Here is a 26,372-nt window from a genome sequence, read left to right as displayed (position 1 = left end):
AATGCTTTTGAGGTATTATGAATCATGAAATTCTTTTAACCTGACATAGACTTGTATCACTTGCTGCTGAACTGCCTAATGCTATAAGCAGGTGGGGATTATGCTAATAAGTCACACTAAGAACTCTTGTGAACATTTCTTTGACAAATATGTTAATACTTCATTTTGGGGTAAATTGGATTTCTAAATGTGTGAGTAAAAGATAAAGTCTGGATGATTATTCTTTTCAGAGAAAAATAAGGATAAATTGATGGGTATTAGCCCAAAAACCTATTTAAGGCAAAAGAATCTGATTTAAGAAAAATATTTTAAGTAATTTATCTTGATAATTACTTCTTTCTTTACCTTTGTGTTTGAGGGATGACCATTTTGTATTTTCCTAATTTATTTAGCAGCCAAAAAGCAAATTAAAAGCTGTTTTTAGTTTTTAATTGTTAGGATTAATTCTCTTAAAATAAACCTGTCTTTTTAAAGCTTAAACTTGTCATAGTGAGATAAGAAAAGGATATATTTAGAAGGAATTGAAATTTGCAAATTTAAACACAAGTACTTGAGAATTTAATTTTAGATATAAATGCAAAGTTCATTTAATCAATAATTCAGTTAAATCCAACCATAGTATGTGGATAGTATAATAGCACAGAAATTTGATGACCTTAGTTTTCTCATTTTGAGGACACCTGTAACTTGATATTATAGGTTAATAGATAACAAAATTTTTGTTACATTTGTGACTGCTTAGTTTCAATTTAAGAGGAAATATAAGACGAAATGTTTGATGCTCAGTACCTACAAAGGCTCTGTGAAATACTTTGGTGTCTTTTTGTTGGTGATTTATTTAAGACAGTTTTGCTAAATGCCAATGACAGTGGAAATAAAATTACCTCAAAATAAAATTGTTTGCTTTTATCTCACTGAGTGATTGGTTTTACAGCATTTTCATTAACTCAATAAAGGAGAACTGGACCATCTATACTTGTAACTATTATAAAACTAATTTGGCAAGTTCTCAAGAAACAAGAAAATCTGGCCTTTTAATTTGTGATTTTAGGTTGCATTTTTTGTGAAATTACAAAAAGATTTAGGAGTTAGAAGCCTGAAAGAAGCAGCAGTGCTTCATCTTGAAAATGTTTTACTCTAAAGTAATAAATGTCAAATTGAGTTAATAGATTAAAATTTAGATACTTTACAAAGTAACAGTTGATCATGAACAATAGTTACTAAAGTAGCAACAAAATTTATGTAGAGAAGAAAAAAGAGAAAAGACTCATGTTATCTAACAAAAAAAAAATGTACCTTATAATTGAGTCACAAAATACAGAACGGTGAAAGAACACCGTTGTATATTAGAATATTTTTTATCTCGCAAATATATCATATCCCATAAAATGGCAACAAGGAGATCAATTCTGGATCAAATTCTGGAATGTAGCTGTTTTTTATCGCCGATTCATTCATCAAATCTTTACTACTTATCATGTGCCAGGCTGATGTGGACAACCAAGATAGTTTCTCCAATTCAATAAGCTTTCAGTGAAATTTGCAGCAACTCAGGAGGACCGATGTGGATGTAAGAAATGTGTAGATGGCCAATAGCAGTGCATTTTTCTTTGTTTGTTTGTTTGAAAGGATGTGTTTAGTATTGAAAGGATGGATCAAAGAAAGAATGGCAATTATAATAAAATGACCTTGAAATAATGGAGCTTGGGCTGGTTTATGTCTGAACCCTTGACACCCCTGGTTTAGCCCACCTCCTTGTTTCTCTTAGCATACACCTCTATTAGACTTTCTTTAAACACCCCATTGTTACTCTTTTTTTTTAAATTGTATTTTATATATATGTGTGTGTGTATATGTATGTGTGTGTATGTACTTGTTTGTCTTCTAAATTTATATGTGTATTTACATACACAGATTATATATATATATAAACTCAGAAGATACACATATATAAGGAAATGAAAGTATTCTTGCCACCTCTTTCTTTCAACCATCTAAGTCCCTTTCTGCCAGCAACCAGTTTTAATTTTTACAGGCAAATTTATATATATATATAATATTATAGATAATATATATAATATTATATAGTAATATATAATGTATATACACACACACAATGTTTTATTTCTATTTTTATATAACTGATGGAATACTAAATATACTCTCTTGAACCCTGCATTTTTCACATAATGATGTATCCTAGAGATTGTTGTATATTAGAATGTAAAAAAAGTTATTATTTATTTTTAAGCCTGAATTTTATTCCATCATTGGAATGTACTGTAATTTTTTTAACCAGATGAACATTGATTATTAGGTTATCATTTTTACAAAAAAGCTGCCCTAATTTGGTGACTAACCATAAATTTTAATTTGATTCAAACGCAATTTTAAAATAAATTTGTTTTAAATCTAACTTTGAAAATACTAAATTGTTCTCAAGATCAAAATTATAAAATCCTTCTAGCATCATTAGTTTTAAAGTTGTAACTATGTTCTCCCTGAAGACATTAGTAATAATACAAATTGGTAACATTGTATAATGTGTACTGTTCACTGTGTTTAAATGTTATATAGTTTTATTCTAACAATAATACTTTGAGATGGTTATTATTTTTATCTTTAATTTATAAATGAAAAAAATTAATCCTAGTGAATTGAAGTAAGTGTCCTATGGTTACACCACTAATAAGTGATGAAGCAACATCTAGAACCAGAGAATCTAATTCTAGAGCCAACACTTTTAAATATTAAACTCTGTTATCTCACCAAATACAATACATAAAAAGAGTCAGGCAGAGGTAGAGTTGCATTCTTCTCTATGATGATGAAGATTCACATACTATGACATACGACTTAAAGTAATTACAAAGAAATAACTTGGTACATTTTTTGACAAGCTATTAGGAAGTCACATGTCAATAAATTAAAAAAAAATTAAAAACCAGACTAGCCAACATGGTGAAACCCTGTCTCTACTAAAAATAACAACAAAAACATCATCAGCAACAACAACAACAGCAAAAATTAGCCAAGCGTCATGGCAGGTGCCTGTAATCCCAGCTACTCAGGATGCTGAGGCAGGAGAATAGCTTGAACCCAGGAGGTGGAGTTTGCAGTGAGCCAAGATTGCACCATTGCACTCCAGCCTGGGTGACAGATCGAGAGTCTGTCTCAAAAACAAAAAAAAAGGTGAATTATATCAAATATTCTCAGTCAGTCTTTATTTATACAAATCCACCCAGGAGGTGGAGTTTGCAGTGAGCCAAGATTGCACCTTTGCACTCCAGCCTGGGTGACAGATCAAGACTCTGTCTCAAAAAAAAAAAAAAAAAAAAAAAAAAAAAAAAAATTATATCAAATAATCTAAGTCAATCTTTATCTATATAAATCAGAACAGAGATAAAGTGTTTCAGCTTTTTAACATTTTTGTTGATTCTTTTCTAGCTATCTTTGGAAGTGGCAATCATATTGCTACTAAACATTTCTAATATCAATGGTCTCATATATTAATATGTGCTGTACTTTATGTCTAACCATATGTTTAATAGAAATGCTAGCTTATAAAAAATTTCCACTGTATAGTAATGACCATGTGTCCAGAAAATATTATATGTACATCTATCTATCCATCCATCCAACCCCATTTTTCCATGACCTAGTTTGAGTGGGTAGTTTTACACTCCATCACACACAAGTTGGCCTAGAACAGTGAGCATCAAGGATTACCTTCTGCTGAATCCCTGTATATAGCCCCAACTCTCTGCAGAATTGTCAAGTAGGAGAAATGTGTCCTTTGAAGTTCTAGTCTCTTTTTACACTATCATTGCTTCTCCAATGGACATGACTGCTCCCTGGCCTTCAACATCCTAGTAATTTAACCTTATTTTTGTTAATGCAGTATTTGTTTTGAGAAATAATTTAATAAATTATATATTTCTCAGAATATACTGAATTTTATTAGTGCAAAGTCATTTTGCCATTTTTGGGCTTCGCTAACATGTAACTTCCACTTCTGTGTCAGGAAATTCCCAATTATGTGTTTTGACAGTTTGAAAGTGTGCCACATTGCCATTTGCACTCAAGTACACCTTCTTCCTCTTCTAGGGTCCCCCATTTATCACAAGGGCTGGAAATTTGGGAACTATATTTTCCAAAATCCTTTCGTAGATGATTTTCCCCTATAGTCAAACAATGAGACATTACACAAAATTGGGAAAGTTGAAAGCAACCAGAAGCTCTTTTCCTCTTCCAGCAATGGCAAGTCAATAACGGGCTTCTGCAGAGATTGCTTTAGGAACATCATCTAAGAATTCCACCACAAGTTACCTATCCCAATACTACAGGCAACTGCAACTCCTGACCAATATCAGGTACATCCTGAGATCCTCAGGGATGGAAGTAAATCTGAAAGCTGGAGGCAGTTCCCCCATGACTTTGTCATTTCATGCTGTCCTGTGGTTTTCTAAGTGCCTAAATTCCTGTCTTAAATACTATTTTATCTGAAATGTCTAGACTCAATCCTCTGTTACTCACTATTCACTGACTGATACAAAGGAATTTCTACTTTTTGGTATCAGTGTAGACAAATCCCACTTCTCTCTTAGGTCTTAGAGATAGGGGCTTAAGCACATGAGTTAGCCTTGTCTATTGCTCCTTTCTGGGAAGCCACGATAAGTATTAGTTAGAATCCACTGGTGGAGTCTTAATGGTAGTGTTCAGAAGCAGAAGTTGCAGTATACAACCATTGATGTAATATCCAGGCTAAAAAATTACTGATTTTTTTCCTAAAAAAAGGTTTTGTGCTCTTTAAACATTTTAAAACTACCTTAATGTTGGCCAATTTTCCATGGCTGGTTTTCTCCTATATTATCAATTGTACATACTTCCAATAGATTTTATTTTTCCTTTCCTAAGAAAATCAGAGGCAGTTCTGTTGCTTGCACACAAGTTTTGTTGCTGATACAAAGAGCGACAGATAAGTCATGTCATCAGATCTATTGCTAATTATGGAATTTCATATAGCAATCTTTAAAGTATCATGTTCGAGAAAACTGAAAATATGAAGGTGAGTAGGTTCTAAAATGACTCCTGAAATGACACCATATGCATGTGGGCTTACTACCTATCCTGTTTTATATAAGAAGTGCTCTCTGTTTTAAGAGACCTCTGTTTTAAGATATTAAGGTCATAGCATCAGTGTCACTTTTGCCCCTAGAGAGGTAGAAACTGCAGGTCCTTAGAATTTGGCCTGGGGATATTCCTGAGGAATAATTGATAAGTTTATTTTGGACAGCAATAGTAAAACTTGCATGATTGACTTATTTTAAAGGAAGTTTTCAAAGCAATAGAAGATAGACAATGAAATATGTCATTTAAAAATTCTCTAATTTTAACTCTGTGATATGTTTGCTTTAGACTTAATTCAGAACCCATCTACTATTTAATAATAAAATAATTGTCAAAATATTTTTTAAAATTATGTAATTAATTGGCCCTATTTTCACTTGTTACTAAAACATGCTATTTATTTTTTCTTATGCTCCTTTAAAGACAATAAATCTAATCAATTTATTTTCCATGCTTATTTTAAACTACACAGTTGAAAAAAAAATGTTACATTTCCTTCAAAAGTTTTCAACTCTTGTTCCCAAACTGAATTCTCTGTAACCCTAATATAATGCCTCAGAAAATTTTGTCCTACTTCAGAGCAGGACAATAGAATCCTTAATAAAGTCTACATTCTGTTAACATGTATTTTCCTTTAACTTTGTTAGACTTTTATTTTTCCAATTATCAATGTAATAACTTTTTGTATTTTTATTGAGTTTCTTCTCAGGTTTTAACATTTTTCAGTTTGTGTTTTATCTTTTATTATTATTATTGTTATTATACTTTAAGTTCTAGGGTACATGTGCATAACGTGCAGGTTTGTTACATATGTATACTTGTGCCATGTTGCTGTGCTGCACCCATCAACTCGTCAGCACACAACAACTCGTCATTTACATCAGGTATAACTCCCAATGCAATCCCTCCCCCCTCCCCCCCCATAATAGGCCCCGGTGTGTGATGTCCCCCTTCCCGAGTCCAAGTGATCTCATTGTTCAGTTCCCACCTATGAGTGAGAACATGTGGTGTTTGGTTTTCTGTTCTTGTGATAGTTTGCTAAGAATGATGGTTTCCAGCTGCATCCATGTCCCTACAAAGGACACGAACTCATCCTTTTTTATGGCTGCATAGTATTCCATGGTGTATATGTGCCACATTTTCTTAATCCAGTCTGTCACTGATGGACATTTGGGTTGATTCCAAGTCTTTGCTATTGTGAATAGTGCTGCAATGAACATACGTGTGCATGTGTCTTTATAGCAGCAAGATTTATAATCCTTTGGGTATATACCCAGTAATGGGATGGCTGGGTCATATGGTACATCTAGTTCTAGATCCTTGAGGAATCGCCATACTGTTTTCCATAATGGTTGAACTAGTTTACAATCCCACCAACAGTGTAAAAGTGTTCCTATTTCTCCACATCCTCTCCAGCACCTGTTGTTTCCTGACTTTTTAATGATTGCTATTCTAACTGGTGTGAGATGGTATGTCATTGTGGTTTTGTTTTGCATTTCTCTGATGGCCAGTGATGATGAGCATTTTTTCATGTGTCTGTTGGCTGTATGAATGTCTTCTTTTGAGAAATGTCAGTTCATATGCTTTGCCCACTTTTTGATGGGGTTGTTTGCTTTTTTCTTGTAAATGTGTTTGAGTTCTTTGTAGGTTCTGGATATTAGCCCTTTGTCAGATGAGTAGATTGCAAAAATTTTCTCCTATTCTGTAGGTTGCCTGTGCACTCTGATGGTAGTTTCTTTTGCTGTGCAGAAGCTCTTTAGTTTAATTAGATCCCATTTTGGCTTTTGCTGCCATTGCTTTTGGTGTTTTAGACATGAAGTCTTTGCCCATGCCTATGTCCTGAATGGTACTACCTAGGTTTTCCTCTAGGGTTTTTATGGTATTAGGTCTAACATTTAAGTCTCTAATCCATCTTGAATTAATTTTCGTATAAGGAGTAAGGAAAGGATCCAGTTTCAGCTTTCTACTTATGGCTAGCTAATTTTCCCAGCACCATTTATTAAATAGGGAATCCTTTCCCCATTTCTTGTTTCTCTCAGGTTTGTCAAAGATCAGATGGCTGTAGATGTGTGGTATTATTTCTGAGGGCTCTGTTCTGTTCCATTGGTCTATATCTCTGTTTTGGTACCCGTACTATGCTGTTTTGGTTACTGTAGCCTTGTAGTATAGTTTGAAGTCAGGTAGCGTGATGCCTCCGTCTTTGTTCTTTTGACTTAGGATTGTCTTGGAGATGCGGGCTCTTTTTTGGTTCCATATGAACTTTAAAGCAGTTTTTTTCCAATTCTGTGAAGAAACTCATTGGTAGCTTGATGGGGATGGCATTGAATCTATAAATAACCTTGGGCAGTATGGCCATTTTCACGATATTGATTCTTCCTATCCATGAGCATGGTATGTTCTTCCATTTGTGTCCTCTTTTATTTCACTGAGCAGTGGTTTGTAGTTCTCCTTGAAGAGGTCCTTTACATCCCTTGTAAGTTGGATTCCTAGGCATTTTATTCTCTTTGAAGCAATTGTGAATGGAAGTTCATTCATGATTTGGCTCTCTGTTTGTCTGTTACTGGTGTCTAAGAATGCTTGTGATTTTTGCACATTAATTTTGTATCCTGAGACTTTGCTGAAGTTGCTTATCAGCTTAAGGAGATTTTGGGCTGAGACAATGGGGTTTTCTAAATATACAATCATGTCATCTGCAAAGAGAGACAATTTGACTTCTTCTTTTCCTAACGGAATACCCTTGATTTCTTTCTCTTGCCTGATTGCCCTAGTCAGAACTTCCAACACTGTGTTGAATAGGGGTGGTGAGAGAGGGCATCCCTGTCTTGTGCCAGTTTTCAAAGGGAATTTTTCCAGTTTTTGCCCATTCAGTATGACATTGGCTGTGGGTTTGTCATAAATAGCTCTTATTATTTTGAGGTACGTTCCATCAATACCGAATTTATTGAGCGTTTTTAGCATGAAGGGCTGTTGAATTTTGTCAAAAGCCTTTTCTGCATCTATTGAGATAATCATGTGGTTCTTGTCTTTGGTTCTGTTTATATGCTGGATTATGTTTATTGATTTGCAAATGTTGAACCAGCCTTGCATCCCAGGGATGAAGCCCACTTGATCATGGTGGATAAGCTTTTTGATGTACTGCTGAATCCAGTTTGCCAGTATTTTATTGAGGATTTTTGCATCGATGTTCATCAGGGATATTGGTCTAAAATTCTCTTTTTTTCTTATGTCTTTGCCAGGCTTTGGTATCAGGATGATGTTGGCCTCATAAAATGAGTTAGGGAGGATTCCCTCTTTTTCTATTGATTGGATTAGTTTAGAAGGAATGGTACCAGCTCCTCCTTGTACCTCTGGTAGAATTCAGCTGTGAATCCATCTGGTCCTGGACTTTTTTTGGTTGGTAGGCTATTAATTATTGCCTCAATTTCAGAGCCTGCTATTGGTCTATTCAGGGATTCAACTTCTTCCTGATTTAGTCTTGGAAGAGTGTAAGTGTCCAGGAAATTATCCATTTCTTCTAGATTTTCTAGTTTATTTGCGTAGAGGTGTTTATAGTATTCTCTGATGGTAGTTTGTATTTCTGTGGGGTCGGTGGTGATATCCCCTTTATCATTTTTTATTGCGTCTATTTGATTCTTCTCTCTTTTCTTCTTTATTAGTCTTGCTAGAGGTCTGTCAATTTTGTTGATCTTTTCAAAAAACCAACTCCTGGATTCATTGATTTTTTGGAGGGTTTTTTGTGTCTCTATCTCCTTCAGTTCCGCTCTGATCTTAGTTATTTGTTGCCTTCTGCTAGCTTTCGAATGTGTTTGCTCTTGCTTCTCTAGTTCTTTTAATTGTGATGTTAGAGTGTCAATTTTAGATCTTTCCTGCTTTCTCTTGTGGACATTTAGTGCTATAAATTTCCCTCTACACACTGCTTTAAATATGTCCCAGAGATTCTGGTATGTTGTATCTTTGTTCTCATTGGTTTCAAAGAACATCTTTATTTCTGCCTTCATTTCGTTATGTACCCAGTAGTCATTCAGGAGCAGGTTGTTCAGTTTCCATGTAGTTGAGCGGTTTTGAGTGAGTTTCTTAATTCTGAGTTCTAGTTTGATTGCACTGTGGTCTGAGAGACAGTTTGTTATAATTTCTGTTCTTGTACATTTGCTGAGGAGTGCTTTACTTCCAATTATGTGGTCAATTTTGGAATAAGTGCGATGTGGTGCTGAGAAGAATGTATATTCTGTTGATTTGGGGTGGAGAGTTCTATAGATGTCTATTAGGTCTGCTTGCTGCAGAGATGAGTTCAATTCCTGGATATCCTTGTTAACTTTCTGTCTCGTTGATCTGTCTACTGTTGACAGTGGAGTGTTGAAGTCTCCCATTATTATTGCATGGGCAGTCTAAGTCTCTTTGTAAGTCTCTAAGGACTTGCTTTATGAATCTGGGTGCTCCTGTATTGGGTGCATATATATTTAGGATAGTTAGCTCTTCCTGTTGAATTGATCCCTTTACCATTATGTAATGGCCTTCTTTGTCTCTTTTGATCTTTGATGGTTTAAAGTCTGTTTTATCAGAAACTAGTATTGCAACCCCTGCTTTTTTTTGTTCTCCATTTGCTTGATAAATCTTCCTCCAACCCTTTATTTTGAGTCTATATATGTCTCTGCGTGTGAGATGGGTCTCCTGAATACAGCAGACTGATGGGTCTTGACTCTTTGTCCAGTTTGCCAGTCTGTGTCTTTTAATTGGAGCATTTAGTCCATTTACATTTAAGGTTAAGATTGTTATGTGTGAACTTGATCCTGCCATTATGATATTAACTGGTTATTTTGCTCGTTAGTTGATGCAGTTTCTTCCTAGCCTCAATGGTCTTTACATTTTGGCATGTTTTTGCAATGGCTGGTACCGGTTGTTCCTTTCCATGTTTAGTGCTTCCTTCAGGGTCTCTTGTAAGGCAGGCCTAGTGGTGACAAAATCTCTAAGCATTTGCTTATCTGTAAAGGATTTTATTTCTCCTTCACTTATGAAACTTAGTTTGGCTGGATATGAAATTCTGGGTTTAAAATTCTTTTCTTTAAGAATGTTGAATATTGGCCCCCACTCTACTGGCTTGTAGAGTTTCTGCCGAGAGATCTGCTGTTAGTCTGATGGGCTTCCCTTTGTGGGTAACCCGACCTTTCTCTCTGGCTGCCCTTAAGATATTTTCCTTCATTTCAACTTTGGTGAATCTGCCAATTATGTGTCTTGGAGTTGCTCTTCTCGAGGAGTATCTTTGTGGCGTTCTCTGTATTTCCTGGATTTGAATGTTGGCCTGCCCTACTAGGTTGGGGAAGTTCTTCTGGATGATATCCTGAAGAGTGTTTTCCAACTTGGTTCCATTTTCCCCCTCACTTTCAGGCACCCCAATCAGACGTAGATTTGGTCTTTTTACATAATCCCATACTTCTTGCAGGCTTTGTTCATTTCTTTTTCTTCTTTTTTCTTTTGGTTTCTCTTCCCGCTTCATTTCGTTCATTTGGTCCTCAATCGCTGATACTCTTTCTTCCAGTTGATCGAGTCAGTTACTGAAGCTTGTGCATTTGTCACGTATTTCTCATGTCATGGTTTTCATCTCTTTCATTTTGTTTATGACCTTCTCTGCATTAATTACTCTAGCCATCAATTCTTCCACTTTTTTTTCAAGATTTTTAGTTTCTTTGCACTGGGTACGTAATTCCTCCTTTAGCTCTGAGAAGTTTGATGGACTGAAGCCTTCTTCTCTCATGTCGTCAAAGTCATTCTCCGTCAAGCTTTGATCCGTTGCTGGTGATGAGCTGCGCTCCTTTGCCGGGGGAGATGCGCTCTTATTTTTTGAATTTCCAGCTTTTCTGCCCTGCTTTTTCCCCATCTTTGTGGTTTTATCTGCCTCTGGTCTTTGATGATGGTGACGTACTGACGGGGTTTTGGTGTAGGTGTCCTTCCTGTTTGATAGTTTTCCTTCTAACCGTCAGTACCCTCAGCTGTAGGTCTGTTGGAGATTGCTTGAGGTCCACTCCAGACCCTGTTTGCCTGGGTGTCAGCAGCAGAGGCTGCAGAAGATAGAATATTGCTGAACAGCGAGTGTACCTGTCTGATTCTTGCTTTGGAGGCTTCCTCTCAGGAGTGTACTCCACCCTGTGAGGTGTGGGGTGTCAGACTGCCCCTAGTGTGGGATGTCTCCCAGTTAGGCTACTCAGGGGTCAGGGACCCACTTGAGCAGGGAGTCTGTCCCTTCTCAGATCTCAACCTCCGTGTTGGGAGATCCACTGCTCTCTTCAAAGCTGTCAGACAGAGTCGTTTGCGTCTGCAGAGGTTTCTGCTGCTTTTGTTGTTATCTGTGCCCTGTCCCCAGAGGTGTAGTCTACAGAGACAGGCAGGTTTCCTTGAGCTGCTGTGAGCTCCACCCAGTTCGAGCTTCCCAGCGGCTTTGTTTACCTACTTAAGCCTCAGCAATGGCGGGCGCCCCGGCTTTGTTTACCTACTTAAGCCTCAGCAATGGCGGGCGCCCCTCCCCCAGCCTCACTGCTGCCTTGCAGTTAGATCGCAGACTGCTGTGCTAGCAATGAGGGAGGCTCCGTGGGCGTGGGACCCTCCCGGCCAGGTGTGGGATATAATCTCCTGGTGTGCCTGTTTGCTTAAAGCGCAGTATTGGGGTGGGAGTTACCTGATTTTCCAGGTGTTGTGTGTCTCAGTTCCCCTGGCTAGGAAAAGGGATTCCCTTTCCCCTTGCGCTTCCCAGGTGAGGCGATGCCTCGCCCTGCTTCAGCTCTCGCTGGTCGGGCTGCAGCAGCTGACCAGCACCGATTGTCCGGCACTCCCTAGTGATATGAACCCAGAACCTCAGTTGAAAATGCAGAAATCACCGGTCTTCTGTGTCGCTGGCACTGGGAGTTGGAGACTGGAGCTGTTCCTATTCGGCCATCTTGCTCCGCACCCCCCCCGTGCTTTATCTTAATATCAGATTAATTTAGTATGGAACCTCAAAATCAGACATTTTTAATGTTTTGGCTACATAAACACCTTTAAGAATCTAGTAGTGAGCTTACCTAGTTATTCTATAATGTTGACTTCAGTAAAATTTCAGTCTTTTACAGGATATTCTGCTCATCACAAAATGCTCATTAGTTGAAGCATTCAAATATACATTTAAATATCATTAAAGTAGATCAGCCTAATACAACAAATATAGCTGGCTATATAGACTGTAGCTTAAAACTCTTGCTCTAAAATAATATCCTAATTGCAGATGTTATGCCAAGTGAAATAAGCCAGTTACATAAGGACAAATATTCTATGATTTTTCTTACATAAGATTCCCTGAATGCTCAAAATCTTAGAGATGAAAAGCAGAAAGTTGGTTGTCAGGAACTGGGCAGGAGTGGGGTAGGTGGGATGGAGAGTTAGTATTTAAGGAGTACAGAGTTTCAGTTAGGGAAGATGAAAATTTCTGGAGATGGATGGTAATAATGATTGTACAACAGTGTAAATATATACAGTCTTAGAACTGTACTTAAAAAATAATAAAATGGTAAATTAAAAAAATTGCTGGCTCTTTCACTATATATTTTGTATCTATTAGGAAAGTTTCCTCTAAATTTAACAGTTCCAAAGTAGTTCTGAAAAATAATTTTTAAATGTCATACATACTTAATTTTGTTAGGTTTCCAATTAGTAGAAAATCTGTAGTATGTGGATTTATTAAAACTCATTAATTCAGTCATATTTAACCAGCTTGTTCCAATGACAACCTGTGTTTTTTTTCACTTTTATGCTCTGTTAGTCAATTTATTTCACTTAGTTGCCTGTCAATTTGGGTGCCAGAATTTCTCACAAATACTTAATTGCCACCTGGAAGATAAACATTTTTTCATTTTAACTACATTGACATATTGTGAAAGTGCTCTAGATTTGTTAATATCTTTAAACTTATTTCTCTCCCTGACCAGGCGGTTATTATTCACAGCTTCCATTTTCATATTCAAGCAGTGACAATACTTGATATTTTATAGGTTTGCTCCTTATAGACAATCAGTAAGCCATCCATTTCACCTTATTTGTATTAATTCAGGTTAAAATGAATGTAATGTTACTTCACTTATTTATCCTTAGTAACTAATAAGTATAGTTTATGTCTTTAAAATTAATTATTTTATTATTATTACAATAAGCTAACATCTGTAGATGGTTAGTACATCATGGCTAATATCACAATACTCTGCTACGTGAGCTATCTCACTTATAAGTTCACAATGATATCACCATTAAAAACAAGGTTGACTGAGTGTGCAATTGTGTGTGTATGTGTATGTGTCTTGTGTAGTGTGTATATGTATTTGACTTGAGGTCACTAATGCTGTATGGATTTCATAAAGCAAATGCAAATGTTGTAATTTTTTGTTCTTAACAGTGACAATGTAAGGTACATACTTTTTTCCCACCAGGAATATTCCATTCTTCGCATATTTTTATGATTTTTTTTTTGTAATTTGCCTCTAAGCTTAGATAATAAATGACACAGAAATTAGGCTTTTTATTTTGAATCCACATCTCATTCTTTACCTACACCTGTAATACCAGTGAGCTCACCTAGTTATTCCATAATGTTGACTTCAGTAAAATTTCAGTCTTTTACAGAATCACTCACCTTCAAATGAACACACCTTGCCCTTTATGAAGTTATTTATGATGCTTTGAAGAATATTTTGGGAATGTGAAACTTTATGCAACTTTTGATTAGAAAGGAAGCCTCACATAGAAGCTAAGAATACAAACCAGGGGGTCAGACGGACTTGAGTACTAGTCACAGCTGCACCCTCAGACAAGTCAACAACTTCTGTGGGCCTCAGTTTTCTCATTTAAGATATGGAGATATTCCCAAGTTATAGTGTTCTTATGAGAATTAAATGACCTCATCCATAGGTCCCACTGAACTTAGGATGCGATAAGCCCTGAATAAATTGCAGCCCCTCTTTCTCATACACATGCTTGATGGCATGAAAACACTGGCACAGGCATTACCTGAATGCCTTCTTCTCTCAGACACCACATAAGAATTTTGTCCTTGATAAATCCATTCCTGTGCTTTTGTGATTGAACAAGAGGATAAAAAGAAAACAGAAGCTCATAAAGAGATGGAGTGAAGAGGGCTGATTCTGGAGGTGAGGGTGGTGTTGGGAGAAACCCAAGACAAACAGCTGTGAAGGGCAGTAGGTTTGAAAGAAGGAAAAGGGGAGAGTACAGCACTACTAATGAGGACATGTGTACATTGTGTGGAGTTTATGAGATGTATTTATGTATTATTTTTTTAAAAAATACTTTTGTCGTATCCTTTGATCAACATCTCCCTACCTACTGCCCCAACCCCCCACATAGCCAGAACCGCTATTCTACTCCTTGCTTTTATGTATTCAACATTTTTTAGATTCCACATTGGTGAGATCATGCGGTATTTGTATTTCTGTGCCTGGCTTGTTTCACTTAACATAGTGCCCTGCATGTTCATCTATATTATCACAAAGGAACGGATTTCCTTCTTTTTGTTAAAGCTGAAAAGTACTCCATTGTGTATAGACACTATATTTTTTTTTCTCCATTCATTCTTTGATGGACATGTAGACTGACTCCATATCTTGTCTACTGGGAATAATGCTGAAAGAACATGGGACTGCAGATGAGATTTTTCTTGTTTGAAAAATCAGTATTATGATGCTCATATAATACTTTAAGAACACCAGAGCATAAAATTGAGAGAACTTTGAAAAAGCGAAAAGACTTTTTGAAAATGTTTCTCTTCTGAAAAGGATAAAATACAAAAATGGAGTGAGCACATAAATTATTTTTGCACTAGGTTTCAGAGACAAATGGAAAGTGTAAGCCAAGATGCAGAAAGCAAAAAGGAAAATAAAATTATTTGAAATAGGTTAAAGAAATGTTTCACTTACATCATGGCTAGAGGTAGACAGGTATTTTTCAGGCCTCGATTTTACATGATTTAAAGTACCATCTTTAAGAAAAAGGAATCAAAGTTAGAAAAATAAAACAGAATATTTACTGTGAATGAGAAAAAAATCACAATAAACTAAAACATGACAAATGGCATAATTATAAAATATCTTTATGACCGCGTATGGTGGCTCATGCCTGCAATCCCAGTACTTTGGGAGACAGAGGTGGGCAGATTGCTTGAGCTCAGGAGTTTAAGACCAATATGGGCAACATGGTGAAACCCCACCTCTACAAAAATTACAAATATTAGCCGGGCCTGGTGGCACACCTGTAGTCCCAGTTATTTGAGGGGCTGAGGCAGAAGGATCGTGCCACTGCACTCCAACCTGGGTGACGAAGTCTCAAAATAAATAAATAAAATTACAATATATTTTCCCCTATATTTTGGCTTGATATTATTGATCCTTGTTTTAAATGAAAGAAAATTGTATCATAATTTTTAAAGATAGAAGAAAAAGGTCCTAGCATGGTAGATTAAATTTGTTTAATTGGTGTCTGTGATTCATAAAACCTGCAACTTCAGATTATATAGATATTTGCTGTTGGTTCTAATTTTGCAAGTTTATGTCCTACAAATGAATGTGTTATGGTAAATTTTGTTTTGGGAAATTCCCACTAACAATGGGAAAAAGAGGAGATTTTATATATAATTATGTAGGCTTCACTATCAAGTATGTTACTACAGGAAATGTCATTGTGCATGGGTATTGACCAAAACGAAAACAATCCTACACTTAAATTATTTTCGTATTTGATTAGAAGGATTGTCCACAGACAGCTCTGTGACTTCATTCATGTCAAATTGTGTTTCTCCTCTAGTGCTAACTTCTCCTTAGCTAGATACTATATATATGTGCCCGTGGACACTCTAACACTACCAAACCACAAAGGGACTTGGGAGGAAGGAGAAGTGGTTCTCTTAAACAATTGTTGTTATATGCTCAATTTTGTTTCTCCCTGATCAGGACCATGGAAGAGACTCCTACACGTAAGAGGCCTTGAAATGTAGAGTTTTGATACCTTAGGGACGTGTCCACTCCTGAATGTAAATCTTGAATTTTACAAGGCAATGAAAAACAACTATTATTTTTAGAAACACAGTTGCTAAACTGGCTTTAAGGCACCCTGGACACCACAGTAAACTCACAAGGGTGCTGCCAAATATTTTAAATTTTCTTTGGCCCTAGAAGTACCATGAAAAAAAAAAAAAAAAAACCCCGAGATATTAAAATCATTATGAACTGAGGAAGTTAGAGAAATTTCTTTTTCTCAGACAGTGTAGAGGGGCTTGATTGGTAGTTGAAGACCCTGGTGTTCAGGCGATGTGTTTTGGGCGAGCTTTGCAGTTTGCTGTTGCCATTTTGGAGGATCATGCCTGTCCACATTTTCCACTTCAACTAAATGTTGAGTTACAGTGGATTAAAGCACATTAAAGGTGATCTCATATGAAATGAATCATCTTCAGCTGAGCCAGTTGCTCATGACCAGATAACTGAGAAAAATAGGAAGATCATTAAGGATGTCAAGCACCCGTCCAGAGTTTGCAAAAACGTTCATTAGCATTGCTCATGGCTGTAATGGCTTATCTAGATTTTCATCTGTATAAGTGCTAAGTAGGTTATCTCATAGAATATGAAATTATTATTTCACCTTGGGAAGACTATTTCCAATGTTATGGTCATAGGGCCTAATGACTCTAATGTCAAGCTACCAAAGATCCTGGAACCATTGCTGGTCTCAATGTACTTAAAATTTTCAAAGAACCAGCTGCTGCTTCTGTTGCTTATGGTGCAGACATAAAGGTTGGAGCTGAAAGAAGTGTGCTCATCTATGACTTAAGAGATGAAATGTTTGACGTGTCTGTCCTCACTCTTGAGAATGAAATATTTGAGATCAAATCTATAGCTGGAAATACCCACTTAGGTGGAGAAGATTTTTGACAACCAAATGATCAAACATTTTATTGCTGAGTTCAAATGCAAGCATAAGGACAGTAGTGAGAACAACAGGGCTGTGTGATGCTTCTGTACTGCTTGTGATGGGCTAATTGCATTCTCCCTTCCAGCACCCAGGCCAGTATTGAGATGGATTCTCTCTGTGAAGGAACAGATATGTATACCTCCATTACTCATGCCCATTTGAAGAACTGAATACTGTCCTGTTCCATGGCACCCAGGACCCGATAGAGATAGCCCTTCAGGACACCAAACTAGAAAAGTTGCAGATTCATGTTATTGTCCTGGTAAGTGGTTCCATCTGTATCTCCTAGATCCAAAAGCTTCCTCAATAATTATTTAGTGGAAAAGAACTGAGCAAGAGCATTGACCCTGATGAAGCTGTTGCTTACGGTGCAGCTGTCCAGGCAGCCATCCTATCTTAAGACAAATCTTAAACTGTTCAAGATTTGCTACTTTTGGATTTACTCCTCTTCTCTTTGGTAATGATGCTGCTGTAGAGTCATGACTGTTCCCACGAAATGCAATATACTTTTCTTACCAAGCAGACCCAGACCTTCACTACCTATCCTGACAACCAACCTGTATGCTCATTCAAGCTTTTGAAGGTGAGAGTGCCATAACCAAGGATAACAATTTGCTAGTTATCCAGGACAAGTTTGAGCTCACAGGCATACTTCCTGCTCCCTTTGCTGTGCCTCAAATTAAAGTCACTTGTGATATTGATGTCAATGTCATCCTCAACATCTCCTTGGTAGGAGGGGTAATAATGCCACGTGAACTACAAACTTCAGATATATTATTTAATTTATACCTTAGGAAATTTTGAGGTTAGGCATTAGAATAATCCCATTTTAAAAAATAAGTAAATCAAGGCTCTTAGGTTAAGTAAACTCTATGGCCTCAGAGTCAGTCATAGGATCTAGGACTCATACAGAGGAGGTTTCAATTTAGTGCGTACACTAACCACTATACTATCCCTCCTCCTGCCCATCTCCATTCTCTCTTCTGTTGCACCTTTTCCACTGTTTGAACTTAAGTGCCCAAATACTGCCACATCCTGAAAGCAATTTCTATCATAATAAATGTTAAGGAGGCTCTGATGAAAAATTGTACAGCATCGGAATCCTATCTTTGTGATTGATGATGTCGCTGCTTAATTATCTCATTTTCCCAGGTCCTTGATATTGTCAGGCTCTCTCTAAAGGAATCTGCTAAAAGGCTTGGCAAATGTCTTGAGAGCTATGCATTAACATAAAACTGAAAAAGCATACGAAATTTTAGAGTTTTCACTTTTAAATCTTTATATTACCAGCTTGACATATAAGAGTTATAATTGGACATATTCCTAATAACTTTCAGTAAGAACAAATAATTACATTCTGAAAGATCAACCGCATAATTTTGAAAGGACCAACTTGTCATGGTGAAAATCACTTCTTTCATTCCTTTGCAGTTATTTTTAAGTATTATATAAATGCACTCAGCTCTTCACGGTAATACTTTTGCTTCCTTCTATGGTAATTCATACCTATTACTTAATTTTCCACATGACATTTTTATGAGAGTTGCAGATCTTAGTCCCATATAAAAATAAAGCATTATTATGTGAAAAAAGAAAATGTAAGCAGATCAAAAGAAAAAGTAAGTTTTTAAACTCAGTTTCTGAGAAGATGTAGTGGACATACTTTCTTTTTTAATTAAAAAAAATTTATTTGTAGACATTTTTGGGATATATGTGCAATTTTGTTCCATGTATAGGTTACATGGTGGTCATGTCAGGGCTTTTAGGGTATCCATCTCCTGAATAATGTATATTGTACCCATTAAATAATTTTTCATTATCATGCTAAGTATAGCTAAAAACCCTAGATGTTATCCATAAAATAAATAGGTTCTGACAGGTGAAGAGAAGAGAAGACAGACTGGCTAGGGACCTCAGAACTCAAAGAATAACATGGTGTGAATTTCTTGGATACCCTAGTGTAAGTATGGGAGAAGCTGGCAACAAGGAATTTCTAATGGACTCAGACAAAAAAAAAAGAAAAGAGAAAAGGAAAAAAACTTCAAGAAAAGACAACTGTGACTAGTCAAAAAACCACTAAGAGGGCAGCCTAGAAAGACAGGAAACTTTTAGATGATTTTATTGATACATAATGTTTTTCCATATTATGGGGTACAAGTAGTATTTTGTTACATGCATAGAGTGTGTCATTATCAAGGCAGGGCATTTAGAATTTCCATCACTTCAAGCATTTATCATTTCAATATATTGAGAGTATTTCACATCCTCACTTCTAGCTATTTTGAAATATATCGTGCATTTTTGTTAACTACAATCACCCTACTTTACTATCAAACGTTAGGACTTTCTTTTTTCTTTTTCTTTCTTTTTTTTGAGGGGGTAGACAGGGTTTTACTCCTGTCTCCCAGGCTGGAGTGTAGTGGTGTGCTCTCGGCTCACTACAAACCACAACCTAGACCTCTAGGTTGGTCTCAAGTGATCCTCCCTCCTCAGCCTCCTGAGTAACTGAGACTACAGGCATGCACCACCATGCTTGGCTACTTTTTGTATTTTTAGTAGAGATGGGGTTTCGCCATGTTGGCCAGGCTGGTCTCAAACTCCTGACCTCAAGTGATCCACCCACCCGGGCTCCCAAAGTGCTGGGATTACAGGCGTGAGCCAACATACCTGGCCTGGACTTATTTTTTTCTATCTCACTGTATATTAGTACCCATTTGCCAACCTCTCTTCATCCTCCCCTTCACACCCACATCCTTCCCAGCCTCTGATATCTGGAGTAGAATGATAATTCTACTCTCCACGTCCATGAGATCAGCTGTCTTAGACCCCACATATAAGTACAGATGCTAATTGTCGTTTTGTGTCTAGATTTTTTCACTTAACACAATGACCTCCAGTTCCATCCATGTTTTGCAAGTGAAATGATTTTTATTCTTGACGATTGCTCTACTCTGCCTAATACAACAGTATGAACTATGGCCCCACCCCCACCTCCACCAGCAAAGGCTCAGGGGAAAAAGGCTTCTCCCCTTGCCAATCTATAATGGAGTGTCTCAATCCCCTACCAAAATGGGGCCAGAGAAGGGCAAGTAAGAAGCCAGGATTTTTGGTTCTACCAGCTGGTAAGCAGGCCTCCCCCACACCCATGGTGTCAGTGAGCTTTTACTGCACCAGCTCTGCACTATCAGAGGAGGCCTCGTGGGGGGTTAAGACTTCCTCTGACCCTCAGCTTGGTAACAAAACCACCCCACTGCAGTGTCAGTGGAGACTACCATGAGAGAGCAATAATGAGCTGGCCCTCCCCATCCCAACCAGGGCGGCATCCACAAAAGCCTGGTGGAAAGCCTCAACTCCCAACCCCACCCAGCAGTGGTAAGGAGCCTTTTCTACCCTCAGGTGTCAATGAAGGCCAAGAGGAAAACCTGGGAGTTTTCTACACTTGCCTGATAACAATGAGAAGGTGTCTCTCTTTTCCCCGCAGGCATGCTGTCAGAGGAGACCTTGGCTATGAACTGTAAGATATAAATGAGGTCCAGATAATTATAATATAACCCCCTAAATGTCTAATTTTCAATAAATAACTCATACAAACAACCAGAAAAAAATATATTGAATTTCATCAAAATTGAAAATTATGCATCATCTCAAGAGGAGGAAAAGACAAGCTACCAACTGAAAATATTTACAAACCACATATCTTATAAAATATTCATCTATAGAATATATAAATACCTTTCAAGATTCAACATTAAACACCAAACCATATAATTGCAAAATGGGAAAAATGTAAAGAGACCCTTCACCAAAGAAGACACATAGATGGCAAATTGCCACATGAAAAGATGTTCATGAGTAGCCATTAGGGAAATGCAACTGAAGACCACAATGAGATATCACTATACATCTGTTAGAAAAGTGAAAACAAACACATGGTGACACTAAATGCTGCCATGAATGTGGAGAAACTGGATACACATGTATGGCTGGTGAGAAAATACGACAATTTAGTCACTCTAGAAAATAGTTTGGTAGTTTCTTTAAAAACTAAACATAAACTTACCTTGCAGCCCAGAAATTTCAGTTCTCAGCATTTATCCCTCCAGAATAAAAACTTAGGTCCACACAAAAACCCATGCATGATTGCTTATGGCAACTTTATTTGCAATAAACCCCAAACTAGAAACAACCAAAATGTTCCTCATAGGTAAATGGTTACATAAAATGCAACAGAAACAAACATACCCTGAAATACTACTCAGCAATATAAAGGAAGGAACTCTTGATAGATACACCAAATTGGGTGGATCTTATATTAGTTTGCTAGGGCTGCCATGACAAAATACCAATCTGTGTGACTTAAACAACAGAAATTTATTTTCTCCCAGATTTGGAGGCTAGAAGTGCAAGATGAAGGTGTGGGCAGGTTTGGATTGTTTTAAGGCCTCTATCCTTGGCTTGCTGATAGCTGTCCTTTCACTGTATCCTCACAAGATCACTCCTGAGTGCCTGTGCATCCCTGGTATCTCCTTAGATGTCCAAACTTCTTCTTTAACAATACTAGTCAGGTTGGGTCAGTGCCCACCCTAATAGCCACATTTTAACTTAATCACTTCTTTAAAAGCCCCGTCTCCAAATGCAGTCACTCTCTGAAGTACTGAAGACATAGGACTTCAACATAAGAGTTTTGAGGGGGCACGATTCAGCCCATAAAAGATCTCATGGGTGGTAAGCCAAGTAACTAAAACCAATTTTAAAGGTCACATACTGTATGAATCCATACAATATTCTACAAATGACAAAATTATAGAGATAGAAAACAGAATAATGTGTGCCAGTGATTATGGATGGTGGATGCAAGTAGATATGACTATAAAGGATTAGAATAAGAGAGATCTTTCTGATGATAATTCTGTATCTTGATTTTGATAGTAGATACACAAATCTACTGGAATAAAATGACATAAAACTATATACATGCCTTGTACTGATACCAAATTCCTAGCTTTGATATTCTTTTATCAAATAATTGGTCTCATTTACTGAATGATGCAAGCAATGGTGGAAACTGGCTTAAAAGTACGGACCTCTGTACTACCTTTGTAATTTCCTGTATAATTATTTAAAACAAACAACAAAGAAACCTAGGCCGGGCGCAGTGGCTCACACCCATAATCCCAGCACTCTGGAAGGCTGAGGTAGGCAGATCACCTGAGGTCAGGAGTTCAAGACCAGCCTGCCCAACATGGCAAAACTCCGTCTCTACTGAAAATACAAAAAATTAGCTGGGCACGGTGGTGGGCGCCTGTAATCCCAGCTACTTGGGAGGCTGAGGCAGGAGAATTGCTCGAACCTGGGAGGTGGAGGTTGCAGTGAGTGGAGATTGCGCCACTGCACTTCAGCCTGGGCAACAAGAGCAAAACTCCATCTCAAAAAAAAAAAAAAAAAAAAGAAACGTCAAGGCTAGTCTTCAACTATCAAAGGAAATCTTGAAGTTACTGCCTTTACAGATGTTATCATACTAACTTTGGTTTTGCAAGTGCAAAGAAGTCTGATATTTTAGTCTTAAAAAAGATCTCAATTTTAATCAAATAGCATTTGGAATGATGTTAGTGACAATTAACACATGGATCTTTTTTCTTCATTTTGTGTTATTTTTTGAAAACTACATACAGATATTTTTATTTCTAGCAGGCAGATGTCAATACCCTCAGTGAGATTACTTGACTTACTTCCTCCCTTAGCAAAGGTGGACATTCAGCACGAGGTGGACATTCAAACATTTTGTTTGTGCTGACAGAAGGTGATGAGAGCACCCAAGGTTAGCTCTACCTTGTGTCTGCCATTTGGGCAACACTTATGATATTTTGGCATTCATCTTTAGTAGTTTGGTCAATATTTTCAATTAACAAAATAAGAAAACTTAGTGTTTAATATTTCTCTTTTTTTTTTTGAGACAATGTCTCGCTCTGTTGCCCAGGCTGGAGTGCAGTGGTGCAATCTCCGCTCGGCTCACTGCAACCTCCACCTCCTGGGTTCAAGTGATTCTCCTGCCTTAGCCTCCTGAGTAGCTGGGACTACAGGCACCTGCCACCACACCTGGCTAATTTTTGTATTTTTAGTAGAGACGGGGTTTCACCATGTTGGTCAGGCTGGTCTCGATCTCCTGACCTTGTGACCCACCCGCCTTGGCCTCCCAAAGTGCTGGGATTACAGGCGTGAGCCACTGCGCCCGGCCTCATTGTTTAATATTTCTTAAAGAATACCACATATTATTCCACTATTCAATCACCATTACCATCATCTTCACCAACATTGTTAAATAAAAAAAAATGAAACAATGCTAATAATAAAAGTTTTCAATTTAGTCATAATTGTATAGTTATTCATGGAGGTGGTATTGATATTTGCAATTACATGTATTTTATAATCATCAAATCCTAGAGCTGAGTAAAGTATTATCTCATGTCTCCAGTGCAGTTCCTTCTGTATGTTTTTTAAACACACAGTTTTGTTTAACAAATGTTGCCAGATTTAGTCATTTTTATATAATAATTTTATTTATAAAAATAAATAATTTAATAACAAAGCAGCATCTCAATAAAAATTCCCTCTGTACACATAAGTACAACTTCACTCATCCTGTTAGTGTATGTCTCTTTACAAAATCAGAATAGGATGCAACTTCGCAGGAATAAAGATTAGCAAATAACTTTGGGGCTCTTAGGGGATTTTGATTTATGAGTTTTTTTATTCTGATTATTCTGATTTGACTCTGATTCATGAGTTTTTTATTCTGATTTGATTTATGAGTTTATTTTCTTCTATTAGGTACATAGTGTTCTAAGTCTCTAATGGCTGTTTAATATCACTCCTGCAACAGTTGAATTTATTGTAAAAACTGATATGTTAGATCATGCTGTTCTTCTAAATACTTCAATTTCTTCTAGCCAAACTCAGATTAAAATTTGTTGTGCCCTATATTATTTAGGGACAAATTAAAGAACGGGATTTATTTTATTCTGGCTTTTGCATATAAATATAAATTTGCTGCTACATATATGGCTATATTTCAAATTTTACTGATTTAATATCTCACAAAATTCAATCTTCTGTAGTTGGAGAGTTGTTGATAACTTTGGTAGATGTAATCTGACTTACAGCTTAGACTTATAAAAGCTAAGAGAGAGGGAGTTAGCATTCAGAATTTCTAAGTGGTGATATTACCATATATGTCTTACATGTAAACCCAGATTCTTCTGACCTGAATTTCCGGTTAACATTAAAATTTTCTCTGTATCTTGGTGCTTTAGAAACAGGCAGACTGGAACCAATTAGGGAAGATAATTTAAACCCTACTGAAAATACAAATGAAGTGCTTCCAACTCTAAAATCCTTTCAGGAATGTTATCTGATCACAGTAGGTTTAGGTTAGATGAATAAGCTTCAAAAATGGGTAATTTTGGATTTTTTTCCTTTTTTTTTTTTCCTTACAAAAGCAGAAGCATAAACTGTCTTATTATCATTCCCCTACCATCTTTTGAACAGAATCTATTATGGAGAATCTGATGAATGCAAGGGAGAAAAGCTCTGTAAATTTTGCACTTCTTCCTTCCTTCCTTCCTTCCTTCCTTCTTTCCTTCCTTCCTTCCTTCCTTCCTTCCTTCCTTCTTTCCTTCCTTCCTTCCTTCCTTCCCTTCCCTCCTTCCTTCCTTCTCTCTCTCTCTCTCTCTCTCTCTTTCTTTCTTTTCAGCAAAAAGCAGGAATGACGAACCTGCAATTGTAAAATAAAGTAATAAAAATTCAAGCTCTAAAATTCCAGGAGCATGTCTGCATGGAAGTCAGGGCCCTGTCCTTCTCGTGTGCCACATACTTCTATCTGCTGGTGATTTGAGACAACACAGTGTGTTGTCTCCCTGGGAGAAGCTCCATGAGCCCACTCGAAAAGAATGCATCTTTTTTTTCTCTCTTGTAGTGGGAACCTCTGTGTACTAGTGAGACTACTGTGCCGTTTGTCCACCACCATCCTGGTTTAAACCTTTATTGACATTCTGACATTCTTTTTTTTTTTTTTTTTTTTTTTTTTTTGAGATGGTGTCTCACTTTATTGCCCAGGTTGGAGTGCAGTGGCATGATCTCAGCTCACTGCAACCTCCTCCTCCTGGGTTCAAGTGATTCTCCTGCCTAAGCCTCCAGAGAAGCTGGGATCACAGGCATCCACCACCAAGCCCGGCTAATTTTTTTGTATTTTTAGTAGAGACAGGGTTTTGCCATGTTGGCCAGGCTGGTTTTGAACTCCTCACCTCAAGTGATCCACCCACCTTGGCCTCCCAAAGTACTGAGATTACAGGCATGAGCCACCATGCCTGACCATGACATTCACATTTGCACTTCTTATAGTGGGTCAAATAGTCTTTTGTGAAAATGTGAATGAAGGTATATATATTCTGGACTGCATTGTTAAACACAGTGTTCATCAAAATAGTTTCAGCCAGGGTGGCTGAAGAATAAAAAAAAGCAAGAATCGGTAGTGTTTTCTTAAAAACTCTACAATCTTAGTTGTCTCTCTTCTACCAAAGGAAAGTGTGAAACTTTGACAAATAACACACAAAAAAATCAATTTTCCCATGTTTTAAGGTATAGCTAGTTCTAACTCTTTTCTTAAAACAATTGTTTTGGAATGATAGAATTATATAATTGAACCCCAGTAATTTTAAGGATACTATTAGCATGTTAAAATGTCAATAGAGTAATCTATACATCTGCTCTATTTCCCCTAAACTATGTAATCAAGACATTACAAAAATTTCAAAAACTAAGAAGGAAAAATATGAAAGCCAAGAGCTTTAGTAACTAGTAGATCAATGTTCAATTTATAATCACACAATATAAGTCACCTTACTTAGAACAGAAACCTTCCCAGGAAAGTGTAACAGATGTTGTGCATAGTTGTCACACTTATTTTACTCGTGTAGTCTTGAATAATGCAAAACTACATATAACTTTATACATAACCCTAGGAAAAAATGTACGATAATGAGTAAATTTCTGATTTCCATGATTTTTGCTTTCATGTTCATTGACTTGACAGTCAAAATCAGTCACTTAAAGGGTGAATGGTATTTTGCCTTGGCAGGAACTGCACTTCAGTGTAGCAGATTGTTTAATATAACTGTGGTATAGTCTGCATGGTATATTATGCAGTTAGGGTATTTTTGGGTATTTTATGTACTAATATACAGAAATCAGAATATATT

At 36.9% G+C, this 26,372-nt stretch overlaps 1 long non-coding RNA gene across 1 annotated transcript in view; it reads left to right on the top strand.

The window, feature by feature from the left end:
- The window catches only part of LOC135966611 (uncharacterized), a 228,408-nt gene that overhangs the window by 108,726 nt on the left and 93,310 nt on the right, over positions 1-26,372 (top strand). The window contains exon 3 of the long non-coding RNA XR_010580067.1: positions 17,204-17,380. This is a non-coding gene — a long non-coding RNA (uncharacterized lncRNA). The remainder of the gene's footprint in view (positions 1-17,203; positions 17,381-26,372) is intronic.

Source organism: Macaca fascicularis, chromosome 12 (genome assembly GCF_037993035.2).
Source record: "Macaca fascicularis isolate 582-1 chromosome 12, T2T-MFA8v1.1".
In the NCBI taxonomy this organism is placed as follows: domain Eukaryota; kingdom Metazoa; phylum Chordata; class Mammalia; order Primates; family Cercopithecidae; genus Macaca; species Macaca fascicularis.
The sequence above is the reverse complement of the archived record's forward strand: the minus strand, read 5'-3'. Positions and strand labels throughout refer to the sequence as shown.